The sequence below is a fragment of the Panulirus ornatus genome, chromosome 59, assembly GCF_036320965.1.
Source record: "Panulirus ornatus isolate Po-2019 chromosome 59, ASM3632096v1, whole genome shotgun sequence".
Lineage (NCBI taxonomy): Eukaryota > Metazoa > Arthropoda > Malacostraca > Decapoda > Palinuridae > Panulirus > Panulirus ornatus.
Genome location: NC_092282.1, coordinates 855,697 through 864,514, shown reverse-complemented (window position 1 = coordinate 864,514; position 8,818 = coordinate 855,697). Strand labels below are relative to the sequence as shown.

At 42.4% G+C, this 8,818-nt stretch overlaps 1 pseudogene; it reads right to left on the bottom strand.

Moving 5' to 3' along the window:
- Window positions 1–1,311, bottom strand: LOC139767366 (actin-3, muscle-specific-like; annotated as a pseudogene).
- Window positions 1,312–8,818: the final 7,507 nt, after the last annotated feature.

Genomic DNA, 8,818 nt, shown 5'->3' with positions numbered 1-8,818 from the left:
TATCAATCTATCGGTATATTGTCTTGCTTAATACAGAGATAAAAATAAAACTCAAGGAAGAGTTAGCATAAGATGAAGACGAGGTTAACCAGTTAACGTATTTCAGATAGATGTATCGACGTCTTATAGTTGTATATTGTCAACAACACCGGACTGAAGTTAAATGGTTATAACGCAAAATATATATATTCTGTGGGTAAAGAAAGCAGTGTACTTCTTAGAAGCACTTGCGGTGGACGATGCCGGGGCCGGACTCGTCGTACTCCTCCTTGGTGATCCACATGGCCTGGAAGGTGGACAGAGAGGCCAGGATGGAGCCACCGATCCAGACGGAGTACTTACGCTCGGGAGGAGCAATGATCTTGATCTTGATGGTGGAGGGAGCCAGAGCTGTGATTTCCTTCTGCATGCGGTCAGCAATACCAGGGTACATGGTGGTACCACCAGACAAAACGTTGTTGGCGAACAGGTCCTTCCTGATATCAATGTCGCACCTCATGATGGAGTTGTAGACGGTCTCATGGATACCAACAGATTCCATACCCAGGAAGGAAGGCTGGAAGAGGGACTCGGGGCAACGGAAACGTTCGTTGCCGATGGTGATGACCTGACCGTCGGGAAGTTCGTAGGACTTCTCAAGAGAGGATGAGGCAGCAGCCAAGTTCATCTCATTCTCAAAGTCGAGGGCAACATAGCAGAGTTTCTCCTTGATGTCACGAACAATTTCTCGTTCAGCGGTGGTGGTGAAGGAGTAACCACGCTCAGTCATGATCTTCATGAGGTAAGCAGTCAAGTCACGGCCGGCCAGGTCAAGACGAAGGATGGCGTGAGGAAGACAATAACCTTCGTAGATGGGGACGGTGTGGGTGACACCATCACCGGTATCGAGCACGATACCTGTGGTACGACCGGAGGCGTAGAGGGACAGCACGGCCTGGATGGCCACGTACATGGCTGGGGTGTTGAAGGTCTCAAACATGATCTGGGTCATCTTCTCACGGTTGGCCTTAGGGTTGAGGGGAGCCTCAGTGAGGAGGACAGGGGACTCCTCAGGGGCAATGCGGAGTTCGTTGTAGAAGGAGTGATGCCAGATCTTCTCCATGTCGTCCCAGTTGGTGATGATGCCGTGCTCGATGGGGTACTTGAGAGTCAGGATACCTCGCTTGCTCTGGGCCTCATCACCGACGTAGGCGTCCTTCTGACCCATACCGACCATGACACCCTGGTGACGAGGACGGCCGACGATGGAGGGGAATACGGCGCGGGGAGCGTCATCACCGGCGAAGCCGGCCTTGACCATGCCGGAGCCATTGTCCACAACCAGAGCTGTTGCCTCGTCGTCACACATGATGGTGGTTTAGTCTGGAAGAGAAGATGGAACTGAAGGAAAATATTTCATGACTATCAGTGAAAGATGCATACGCTTTCGAATGTCTGAGCAAAAGGTTTCAAGCGTTCGTATCAACGTATATCATCTCTAGTACACTGAAAACAGTGCTTAATATAAATCTTCCAAAGAGATCTTAAGTAAGATGGATGTGACATGCTAATATTGACTACAGTTCCCTCAGATTTTATTGAGAGTTTTACTGACGTAGGTCACATGTTTAATGAGAGTGGAAGAAATGGTGATATAAACAAGCATATAGAAAGCTTACTGCTATGGATAATTCATTAATTAGATATTTTTGCAACGTTGCATTTGAATTGGAACTCTTTGTAAGGTAGTTGATTTTGTTTATGTCGTCATGTGTGGGCACACTAACGTGTGACATCTGTGAAAAAACTTGAGTCTTTATCGATGCCAGTATGAAGCGTCTTTTTCGGAGACCAAAGATTAACGAGACTGTCGCTGTTATTCTGTGGACGTAATGATCAGTACACTGAGGTTCTGTAACGAATCAACGTTTTGCTTGAGTAGAGACTCAAGTCAGTCAGCGGTATGAAAATACCGTTTTGGAAAACGAAACATTTTACTTTTCCCCGAAAGTACATGAAACTGCAGAACAAACTACCTATGTATGACTGATAAGTAGTAGTTTGGTCGGTGAAGTCAGTGCCACATCTGCTCCCAGCAGCTAGTATCTGTTCGTATATACAAGTGTCGTGTTTTTGTGTATTGCTTATGTAAGGACGTTACTCAGATAAGAGATTACTGTTGTAATTATCGTTACCATTACTGACATTATTCGTTGTCATCATTGTCATTATTGTTCCACAGTACATCTATCATGTTAGGACAATCATTCTTGTGTAAACGGAAGGCAGCTACGCAGACTATCAAATGTTTAACAATTACTTTCTTATAATTGCTTTATCAGAGCAAAGGATTTTTGATTAATTTGGGAAATGATTCAGCGGGAACGGATACTACTTTTTCGTGTGAATCAATTTCCATTGCATTTTGTCTGTGAGATTTTTGTTGACTTTATCATGATAAGTTGGTCGAGCAGATGACTTGGACGATTCACAGTTATAAATGTTACCTGGAGTGGCTACTTCATGTACAGCATAATTGTCGAGAGTGAATATATATTTACACAGAACTTGGAATTAGCATGGTAGTTAGACTTACTTATTTTGAGTATAGTGAGAAAGATATATGATATGCGAATTTATGGAAAAATAGATTTATTCAAAGGAATTCTCCATCACTGGTATGATAAATACTTGAGAGGAATTATCATAAGTCAAGCAAGGATGGCTATAGTTTAATATTCCACTGTATAACGCTTATGTTTCATGCACGTTGTGATGAAGCCATGTTCTTAACAAGAGTATTTCTTTACTGAAGTGAAATTGATTATGTTACTTGGAAATTGATTATGTTACTTGAAAGTTAGACATTCTTACTACAAGCCGAGCAAGGAATTTTAGATCGCAGGTATAGACTGGAAGTCCTGCTGGCATACCTCCTTCACATATACATGTCTCCTGCAAATTATGTGCCATTATGATAAACGCAGGTTTAAGATCATAATTTGGTTGTTTGTATAGCTTGAGTTAAAGTCTTGTCCTGCAGTTTGCAGACTTCCAGTGTTCAGCAAAAAATGATGTGTCTCAAATTTGCAATAGATTGTAAGTTTAGCTCAACTGAATTTCAAATACAGGGTCGAATATCATCACAAGGCAAATTATCTGCTTCTACGTAGAATATCTTATACAAGTAAAGTACTTGATGTAATATTTTAAATTTCTTAACTTTAGCATAGAACAAAATCTATAACGATCAATTGACGGTTTGTAAATCTATTATTGCACTTCGTCTCCGCCCCAGGAATAATCGGTCAATAGTCTGTTTTCCTTGTTCACTGTTGGTAGGTCACATTGTTGATGTCATAATATTCATCTGTGAAACAACTTAGGAATCACAAATTGCTCCCGCTAAACCTGGTTTCCAGAAATAGTAACCCCATCGACAGCCGAAGTTACCCCACTACGTACACAGGTCCTGACGTATCCTGAGTCTGAAGTACACTAAGGCTGGCGGAGTGTATGAAGACCCTTATATACCCCATCTTACGCTTCCGCAATAAGTTGTAAAGGTTACAGCTGACTCATCAGGCTGGCAGGTGGTCGGGTTAGAGGCATTAAGTGTCACTATCAGCTCCATATAATATCCAAGGTCGATAATTCCATCATAGGCGAAGGTTCATAAGAGTTATATATCGCTAAGAGTTGAACTTCGTGAAAGATGAACCGTGAAAATCCAGTTTAAATCTGTAGATGCAGCACATCGTTCAGCACCTGATGATTCCCGTAGGTTCAATACTTCCTTTAAAGCGAAAACTTGTGTTTGTTGCCAATTGCTGCTGACTTCAATATGTGTAAGATTTATGGGAAGATTACTGACTGGTTTCAACAATGGAACGAACATTGCTTCTCACTGGAAGATAAACATTAGTGTTGCCCCATATGGACCAGCGACCCAGCGGCAGGATATCACAGCTGCTGCTGCCTCAGTGTACTTGTGTACTGACTGACCACACATGATGTGTAATGTCCCATTATCGTGGTGTGACACATAGTCCTAACTCTTCCAAGGGAAAAGAATAATTATTTAACGCTCAATGATTTTTTTTTTTTTTTAGAATGAAACTGCAACTTTCGTAATTATTTACTGCGATTATTTTGAAAATGTGTTCCAAAAGAGAACCAGTTTCCTAGAATATATTTTTTTTCCATACTATTCGCCATTTCCTGCGTTAGCGAGGTAGCGTTAAGAACAGAGGACTGGGCCTTAGAGGGAATATCCTCACCTGGCCCCCTTCTCTGTTCCTTCTTTTGGAAAATTAGATATATATATCTTTATCTCTCTCTCTCTCTCTCTCTCTCTCTCTCTCTCTCTCTCTCTCTATATATATATATATATATATATATATATATATATATACACATATATTATACTCTCATCAGATTTGATGCTCGGTAATGGCAATTTGAGTTTAGAAAATGATAAACATTCATGGTGCTAGAGCGTCATCCGTCCATCTGTCCGTCCGTCAACCTTCCTGAACCTCCGTCCGTCAGCCTGCGTGACCCTTCGTCCGTCCGCCAGCCTGCGTGACTCTCCGTCCGTCCGTCAGCCTATGTGACCCTCCGTCCGTCAGCCTGCGTGACCCTCCGTCTGTCAGCCTGCGTGACCTTCCGTCCGTCAGCCTGCGTGACCCTCCGTCGGTCCGTCAGCCTGCGTGACCCTCCGTCGGTCCGTCAGCCTGCGTGACCCTCCGTCCGTCCGTCAGCCTGCGTGACCCTCCGTCCGTCCGTCAGCCTGCGTGACCCTCCGTCCGTCCGTCAGCCTGCGTGACCCTCCGTCCGTCCGTCCGTCAGCCTGCGTGACCCTCCGTCCGTCCGTCCGTCAGCCTACGTGACCCTCCGTCCTGCTAACAAGGAAATTAGTTCATTGACTTACTCATGAAAGTTTGTCTTGCCTTCGCTGATGTATGATATGCTCGTGGAAACTTAAGAAAACAAATCTTTGATTGTGTATGGGAATACCTGTCGCCATTTGCAGTAGCTCATCCGACACATAGTAATATATTTGTCAAGATGGGTCTTGCTTACTTGAGATGGTAATGAGTTTTTAAGAGAATTTGGTGTGTGTGTGTGTAACACTTTGATCTTTACGATGATTTTCATACTTGATTACAAAATCCATTTATCAAATAAATCTGTTTCTGTGGTCATCAGTAAAGAGTGATTTTTGCTAATTGTTAGACCTCAACTCACGCCTTCATGAAAGTAAACCATTACTCCATGAGAGTCTACACTTGTGGAGCTGCTTCGTAACGCACAGGATCCTTTGATGAGTCTTATGTAGCTTCGGCTCAGGAGATTCCTAGCGGACTCGAGGGGAACACTAGTCTTCCTTATGAACAAAAATCTGTAGAAATTAGCGAAAAAAAAGATAGAACACGGAGGGTAAGGATTGGCCTTCTGGACTCTGACTTCCCTGGGGTGGACCTTGTGAGGGAGTTGTTCAGGGTACATGACAAGTTTGATTGACGTCACCAGTGACAGTTCATAAGCATGTTGTGTATATAAGCTCCAGTAACGGACATCCTCACAGGAGTCTTCAAGAATCCGGAAGAAACTTATATACGGCGAGATCAGCCTGGCTGTAGGGTGAGGCTATGTTATTACATACTCTCTTTGCTCATCAAATTGTGTACCTGGTGAGTGTTGTGACACACGCTCGGAGATGGTAGGCGTGTGTCGCGATGGTGTGGGGTTCTGTAGATGGTGCAGAGCGGAGTCTGTTGTCTGTTTACCCAGAACTGATAACTAGATAAAGAATTTAGGGGATATTGTAATGCCTTTATCTTTCTCAAAAATAAGCGAATACACATCGATCATCTTTTATGTCTAAGTAATATATATATATATATATATATATATATATATATATATATATATATATATATATATATATATATATATATATATATCCAGGCGGCGGTTAGGCGCAACGAGCAGTCACCGTCAGTTAGACTATGGTCGTTCTGAAGACGGAATGGAGTACAGGGTCTCCTTTCGTCCATCTAAAGCCCACCTCATTCTTTCTCATTCCTACATACAAACACTTACATGCATATTTACAGACAAGCACACACACCCGAACACATACGTGAGCTTGTAAAGACCGTTGGTGTACTTATTCATTCATGAAAGTCATTTGCGGCCAAAGTATTCAAACACTGATGTTGGGAGGAACGTGTGTATGTTTTGTTGTTTTCCTTGTTTGTCTGGTACTTCGTTACCCTCGTTTTCTCCCGTCTTCCCTATCCTCGCCTCAAAGATTTTAAGGTAATGGTAAACGATAATTGTATCCATCGATATGATGCTCTTTATTATGGTCGAGATTATGTATATGGATGTTGAGTGTGTATGTAATCAATTTCACATATATACCTTAGGCTATAGACCTTTGCTGAGTCTGTCTGTAATGAATTCCATAAAGAACTTAATGAGTAATGTAGTAATTAGCGTGTGGTAATAGGATTATACATGATCTTGTAATACAACATGAAATGATCGTTTATACATCCAAAGGTAAAGTGAGCGAAACTAAGACTACGAGAATACTAAACCTTGCCGTCTGACTACGTGCTCTCACTCCCACTGGACTCAGAAACAGGATGTGTATTATCGAATGTTTGTTGAATCAGACGTTATTTAAAGTGAGGCAACACCACAGAATTAGCCAGGGTGTAGGTGGGAGCAGTGTATGAGGGCGTCACGTGAGTGGGAGGGAGGGGAGGGTATTGGCCACGCCGTCATTCCCATACTTGGGCATTGGCAGTGGCGACGGAGGTAGTGGTGGTGGTGGGTGGAAGAGGTAAGGCTTGGAGTGATAACTACACGCAGGAGCTTGTGATGACTTTCGTTGACCATTTATTATGAAATACAGACTAAAGGGTTTCCACCTCTTCACCAGGTGACGCACCAACTCGCTATTTTCGTCTGGAGAGATGTATTATTAGGGAGAACAGGTGGTTGGTGGAGGCTGTCTAAATATGAGCAAACTGCCTCTCGAAGCACGTTATGGCTGGCAGCCAATCAAGTCCGTATTACTATCACGGGATGAAATACACAACAACTGGGGCAGAAAGATTGACATGAAAAGTTCGTGTACACGATCTTGGTGGTGGGATGTGCCATTGTTGGTCAAAATCGCATACTTGCCCATATGAGCTGGTGAATATCAACCCAGGTGTTAACCCGCCAGAAATTCTTCCTTGATTCAAGCTCCGGCGTTGTTAGTAAACAACATGGATCTGTGGTACACAGTAGCATAGTCAGCAAAATGTCTCCCGTAATCAAAACTCTACATTTGTTCACATTTTTTTTCTGGACGTCAGATTTGCATTCAGTAAACAGAAAACATGGGTGGAAATGAATATTGTGTAAAGCTGGATGGTGTGAGAAAGTAAAAGTTAGCAAGAGGTATCTTGATATTCCTGAGCCATCATCAGGGATACAAAGTCCCCAGGTCATCATCTGGGAACCATGTACATATCCCCAAGGCACTGTCGGGAATGCAGTGTCCTCAAGTCCCTGTCAGAGATGCAATGTCCTCAAGCCACTGTCAGGGATGCAGTGCCCCTAAGTCACTGTCGGGGATGCAGTGCCCCTAAGTCACTGTCGGGGATGCAGTGCCCCTAAGTCACTGTCGGGGATGCAGTGCCCCTAAGTCACTGTCGGGGATGCAGTGTCCCTAAGTCACTGTCGGGGATGCAGTGCCCCTAAGTCACTGTCGGGGATGCAGTGTCCTTAAGTCACCGTCATTGTTGTCAAGTCAAAATCAGCTTAACAATCTTCCTTACTTATTTTGACGGGTTTTCATATCCGGCAACGATCAAGTTCTTCATGCGGTTTCTTTGAGAAAATGAAATTGATATTTGAATGAGTGACTTTCTTGTTGATTTCTGCAAGCTTATGTTGTTAGATAGGCTTTTGAGACTTCTTTGTATACACAAAAGTAATTGGATATTGAGGATACAATTGCTAATTCAGTAATCATTCATGCAGGGTCGACTTTGTTTTCTGGTGATGCGCCTCCGTCATTTTCAAGGGAGGAGCTTTTTCTAAACCTTTTTGTTTGTTTTACAAAATGCTTCTTATTGTTTCGTAAGTTTGATTTTTGGGAAGAACTTTGAGTTGTTTCGTAATATGCAGGCTAGATCGTCATTACCAAGCAGACCCATATAAACGTTTCATCTTTATTGATAGAGACGGTATATTAGATTAGCTGCAACTAAATACATTATAGTTATCTATGATTTTCATGGATATTTGTGTTTCAGTATTTTACTCTCTTACGTACGCAACAATGAAATACTCACACACTGGGGCCACGAACCTTTACGATATGCCTAAATATTATCTTAATCTCTCATTTTCTTTAAGTTCTTCTACCGTACCTAGTTTCCTGGGGTTTCCCAAATTAATCATGAACACGTGAGTCTATTACCTGGCTTTTTCGAGGTTAGATTTCTATGAGGCAGTATCTATCTTATCACTAGACCATAATATGTGCATAGGTAGAAAATGACAAAGGACTGCAATGGCATTATGAAATTGTTTAATAGTTCTTTGGACTAAGAAAACAATAATGTGTCATATGAAATCATGGTATTCTTCCCTGCATAATGTAATATCCATTCGCTACATTATCTTTAGCGTGCATTAACAATATATGAACTCTCCTCGTAGTAAATGTGCAGGCGTATCAACCAGTTTCTTATGTAAAGCTGGTAAAGGATGACAGAAAATTGTCCCAATGAAATTCACTTTAGGTAACAAAATAAAAGGTCAG